Source organism: Monodelphis domestica, chromosome 3 (genome assembly GCF_027887165.1).
Source record: "Monodelphis domestica isolate mMonDom1 chromosome 3, mMonDom1.pri, whole genome shotgun sequence".
Taxonomy (NCBI): Eukaryota; Metazoa; Chordata; class Mammalia; order Didelphimorphia; family Didelphidae; genus Monodelphis; species Monodelphis domestica.
Genome location: NC_077229.1, coordinates 44,922,856 through 44,928,855, shown reverse-complemented (window position 1 = coordinate 44,928,855; position 6,000 = coordinate 44,922,856).

The window sequence follows — 6,000 nt, the reverse complement described above, 5'->3', positions numbered from 1 at the left end:
GCTATTCAATACTCATTAGAAAAAAAATACTCTAAATAAATAAGTAGAGAAATTCAAATTAAAATAATCCTGAGGTACCATCTCATACCTATCAATTGGCTAACATGACAGAAAAGGAAAATGACAAATGCTGAAAGGATGTGAAAAAACTGTTATAGTCATACATTGTTGGTGGAGTTGTAAAATGATCTAAACATTTTGTAGAACACTGTAGAACTATGCCTAAAGGGCTTTCAAACTACATATCCTTTGAACTAGCAATTCCATTCCTAGTTGAGTGTTCCAAGGAGATCAAGAGCAAAAGGATCCAAATGTACAATAACACTTATAGGAGGTCTTTTTGTGATGGCAAAGAATTAGAAACTGGGGGGGAGGGGGATGTCCATCAACTGAGGAATGGCCAAACAAGTTGTGGATTATTATTGTGATGGAATCTTATTGTGTTGTAAGAAATGATGAAGGGATGGATGGTTTCAGAAAAACCTAGCAAGATTTGATGGGAATCAGGAAGACTCAACTTCTTGAGTTCCAATATGGCCTTAGACACTTACTAGCTGGGTGACCTGGACAAGTCACTTAATTCTGTTTATCTCAGTTCTTCATCTGTAAAATGAGCTGGAGAAGGAAAGAACAAACCATTCTAGGAACTTTGCCATGAAAACCCCAAATGGCTTCAAGGAGAGTAAAAAAGACTGAACAACAACAAAAATAAGATTTATATGAACTGATGCAAAATGAAATGAGCAGAGCTAGGGCAACATCATACACATTAATATTATTTTGTTTTGTTTTTTTAAACCCTTATTGACTGTCTTAGTGTAATTTTAAGGCCTAGGTAATTGGAGTTAAGTGATTTGCCCAAGATCACACAGCTAGGAAGTGTCTGAGGTTAAATTTGAACCCAGGTCTTCTTGTCTCTAGACTAGGCTCTTTATCCACTAAGCTATGTTTATCTAGCTGGCCCATAACAACAATATTATTATTTTTTTTACCTTCCATCTTGGAATCAATACCGTGTATTGGCTCCAAGGCAGAAGAGTGGTAAGGACTAGGCATTAGGGGTCAAGTGACTTGCCCAGGGTCACACAGCTAGGAAGTGTCTGAGGTCAGATCTGAACCCAGAACCTCCCCTCTCTAAGCCTGGCTCTCCATCCACTGAGCCACCCAGCTGCCCCCATAACAGCAATATTATAACAATAATCAACTATGAAGGTTTAGCTGCTCTGATCGATATAATGATCTGTGACAATTCCAAAGGACTCCTGTTGAGAAATGCTATCTATCTCCAGAGAGAATCAAAGCGTATTTTTTTCCATTTTATTTTTCTTGGATTTTTTTTTCCCTTACAACATAACTAATGTGGAAATGTGTTTTCTATGGCTTCCTACGTATAATTGGTATCATATTTCTTGTCTTCTCAATGGATGGGAAAGTAGAGCAAGGAAGAGAATTTGAAACTGGAAATAAAAAATCATTTTTTAGAAAAATGTTGTTCTTAAATGATTCTGGATCCGTGTTATTTCTGGAGTAGCAATTCTGTTTGTAATGATGTTCTGGCTTCTGTGCAGTTTATTTAATAACTATGTGAGAATATTTGGGGGTTTCGTTTATCATCATCAGTGTTTTATTGTTGTTCTTGGTATCGCTGGACTAGAGAGCTTCCAAGGTCCTTGCGTGCTCTGGAGCCCCGATCCTAGGATGTTGTCTTTGTCTTGCATCCTGCCCCTGACTGAACGGAGGTATCCCCAGTGCCTAGCACAGTGTCGGGCAGAGAAAAGGCCCTTAATAAACAGGGAAGCCAGGCGGCTCACGGAATAGAGTGCCGGACTCGGACTTGGAAAGACGTGAATTCACCCGCTGACACAGGCTTACTAATTGTGTGCCTGCTTTGAGCCTCACTCACCTTATCTGTAATAACACCTTTACAGAGTTGGTAAGGATGGCATGAGATAACGTCTAAAGTGTTTTTCCAATCTGAAAGTGTTCTATTGTTATTGTTATTAATATTATTATCTATCATGATTATATATTAGAGAGTGATGAAGATCATTAGAGAAAACTTCCTACTTTACAAATAAGGAAACGAAGGTGGGGGAGACCCCAGAATAGAAGTAGAATCCATCATTAGAGCCCATTAGAGCACCTTAGGGTGCACAGCTATAATCATATGTATAAATGGAGATTTTTGAGCCTTTGGACTTCACCCCCCAGAAGTCCCTTAGTATTTCCCCAAATTCCCTTTTCCTGTGTCCCCACGTTTTTTGCATGATTGTATTTAAGTGGCTGTAACTCCCTCCTGGTCTCTCTTTTGGGACTAGGCTGAATTCAGGCAGTTCTTTTGCCCTAATTATTATTAATAAAACTTTAAAAATATAATACTTAGTTATTGAATATTAATTTTAAAACAAACAATAATGATGATGATAAACATAATAATTCATCTTTAGGTACAAAAGTCTAAGCCTTTAAAGCACTTTTCTTCCAATGATGTAAGATAAAATACAATGTGATCTATAATAATACAATACTGCAATCCCACAATGCCCTTCTACTTTTGTCAGTACTAGAAGACATCACCAGGACTGGTTACACATGGATGTGCTCCCACAGGAGGGGAAGGAACCATGTGGGCCCTCAAATGCAACACCCATTACCATACACAAGAATTTCTCTTTGCTTGCTTCATGGTTGTTGGGTTTTGTGTTTTGTTTTGTTTTTTCATCTTCTTCCAGGTATCAATCAAAACCTCATGCCAGTCTCCACTCCTTGGAAATAACGAAATGAGATGACGTGCGTGATTCTTCCAGCTGGGCAGTGCAATGTGACCTGCATCTGGCTGGAGGAATAAATCTGTTTCCAGTCCTGGGGCTGAACTCTGTGGCTCTCCCTTGCTCCTTTCAGGGTGTGCGCTCGCTCCTCCCTCCTCTTCTCTCTCTCTTCTCTCCTTCTCTCTCTTCCTCTACTCTCATACTCTCTTTCTCTCTCGTCTCCTCTCTCTCTCTTCTCTTCTCTTCTCTCTCTCTCTCTCCTCTCTTCTCTCTCCTCTCTCTCTCTCTCTCTCTCTCTCTCTCTCTCTCCTCTCTCCATCTCTCTCTCTCTTCCTCTTCATCTCTCTCTCCTCTCTCTCTCTCTCTCTCTCTCGTCTCTCTCTCTCTCTCTCGCTCTCTCTCCCTCCTCCTCTCTCTCTCGTCTCTCTCTCTCTCTCTCTCCTCTCTCTCTCTCTCTTCTCTCTCTCTCTCTCGCGTCTCCTCTCTCTCTCTCTCTCTCTCGTCTCTCTCTCTCTCTCTCTCCTCCTCTCTCTCTCTCTCTCTGGTTCTCTCTCTAGTTCTCTCTCTCTTTCTCTCTGTCTGTCTGCCTCTCTCTGTGTCTCTGTCTGTCTGTCTGTCTCTCTCTCTCTTCTCTCTAGATATAGACAAAATGTTTTGCTTTGGCAACCTCCTGCAGGGCCTCTGAAAGCGCAATCTGCCCATAGTTTGCTCCTGGATTCAGTGCAGAGGTCCTCCTCTCCTCCTCCAGTTAAGTGTGCAACTCCTTTATGTTGGGGGAACTTCCTTTAGATGGCAGGGAGACGTGGGTTTTGTCAAGAATTCATGAACAAAATATCTGCAGACAAAGTGTAGGCTTTGCAGCAAAATGGCCCTCCTTTCTCCACTGTGGGAAAGTGACGGAAAAGAAAAAAAAAGACCTAGCATTCCAGCATGGAGTGTCTCCACCTTCCCAGCCCCAGAGCTGCTGAGAACTAAGGACTCAGGCATTCTAGGCTACTCCATCAGCTATTTAAAAGTTCCCAGATCACAACCTGTGATTTCTAATGCAGACAGGTGGTATCACAAGACCAAGTGTGGGAGTTAAAAATAATAATAATAAATTACCGGGCCACCTTCCCCTCTTCTTTTGCCAGGAAAGTATTCATTAAGTCTCACCAGGCAGAGCAGGAGTCTGCTTTAAGGGGCTTTTCAGAAGAGGAAATAGAGGCCCACTGAACTGACTTGCCAGAGGCCACGCAGGTGGTCCAAATACAGGTTTTCAGTTTTTTGAGCCTGTTCCACCCCATCGGGATGCCTGTCAGATGGCAGATAGTGGAGGTGGGGTTGGGGAGGAGTATGATAACTATCTTCAAAGTTCTTTCTTCTAGTATTCAAGGGCTTTTCATAAGGAGCAGAGATAAGACTATTGGATAAGTAGTAAAGAGGCCAGTTTAAGAGGAATGTCAGGAAAAACTTTCTAATGATTAGAGCTATCCAAAGTGGAATGGGCGTCCTGTGGAGTGGTGGGTCTTTGAGCAAAGGTTGAATGATCACTTGTCAGAGATGATATAGAAAAGACTTTTATTTAGGCAATGGGGGTCAAGTGACTTGCCCAAGGTCACACAGTGGGGAAGTGTCTGAGGCCAGATTTGAACCCAGGACCTCCCGTCTCTAGGACTGGCTCTCAATCCACTGAGCCACCTAACTGCCCTGTAGTTGACCACAGGCTTATTGAGTCAGAAGAGACCTCAGGGCCCATCCATTGCCACCTCAGTTCTAAAGAGTCCCCACTTCAACATCCAGCCTCTTCTTCAGGTCACTGGGGAACCCCCTCACTCCTAGAACAGTGTCATTTCCCCATTGGACAATTCTATTGGGAAGTTTTTCCTTAAATGGAACCCTGAAAAGCCTTTCTGAATCTTTTGCGTACTGCCTCTTTAGCTCTGCCTCCTAGCTTATTCCCTCCTCTTGATCATCCAATTTTTCGAGCACTATCCTGTCCTGGCTAAGGCTTCTCTGGGCTAAATAGGCCTAGTTTCTTCCATTAATCCTCCTGGGGTAAAGTTTCAGATTTCCTCCTGTTTCCCTCCTCTGTACATGCACCAGCATATCAATGCCTCTGCCTAAAAGGTGAGATGCAGAACTGAATGTAATTACCAATGATGTGGTCTAACCAGGTAGAGGATGATGGCACTACTAGCCCCAGGAAAGCACTTCCTTTTCTTCCTTCTCTACCTCCTGTGGCCTCACTGATTTTCAATCCAGGCATCCTAGTACAGAGAATTCCAAGGTCAGTCAATGTCTGTTAGGAAGGGTTTAGTGGTGAATAGCATATTAATTGAATGAAGTCAGGATCTGTCTTGAACAAATCTTTTAACCTTTTTGGTTCTGCTTCCTCATTTCTCTTTTATTTGTTTGTTTGTTTGCTTGTTTATTTATTTGTTTAAACCCTTACCTTCCCTCTTGGAATAAATACTGTGTATTGGTTCCAAGGCAGAAGAGTGGTAAGGGTTAGGCAATGGGGGTCAAGTGACTTGTCCAGAGTCACAGAGCTGGGAAGTGTCTGAGGCCAGATTTGAACCCAGAACCTCCCATCTCTAGGCCTGGCTCTCAATCCACTGAGCTACCCAGCTGTACCCCCCCCCTTCCTCATTTATAAAATGAATTAGACAACTTCTATCATTTATCCCTAAATCATTTGAATACCCAATAGATATGGATCCTCTCCAGAGTCATTCAATTGGATGTTCTGAGATTTCCCTAGGATTCAGAGCTCAGTGGCTTCAGAGTTATCTCCAAATGAGTATGCCAGATAACTCTCTACCCCTTGCTAGGTGGCTCAGTATATTCACTGAGTGTGCCAGGCCTGGAGATGGGAGATCCTGTGTTCAAATGTGGCCTCAGATCAGACACTTCCTAGTTGTGTGACCCTGGGTGAGTCATTTAATCCCAATTGCCTCGCCCTTACTGATTTTTTGCCTTAGAACAGATACTTAGTATTGAATCTAAGGTCTTAAAAAAAAAGGGAATTGATACTAAGACAGAAGGTAAGGGTTAAAAAAAATGCCTTACCCTTTCCATCTTCCTGAGAGGCATGGTATATAGGTATAAGTACTTGAGGGGTTAGATTCAGGGGATCCCCAGGTTCAGTTCTTGCCTCTGACTCTGTGTGATCATGAACACATCACCTAGCCTTACTGAACCTATTTCCTCAACTGTAAAATGCAGATATTAATAATTGTGGTACTTACCT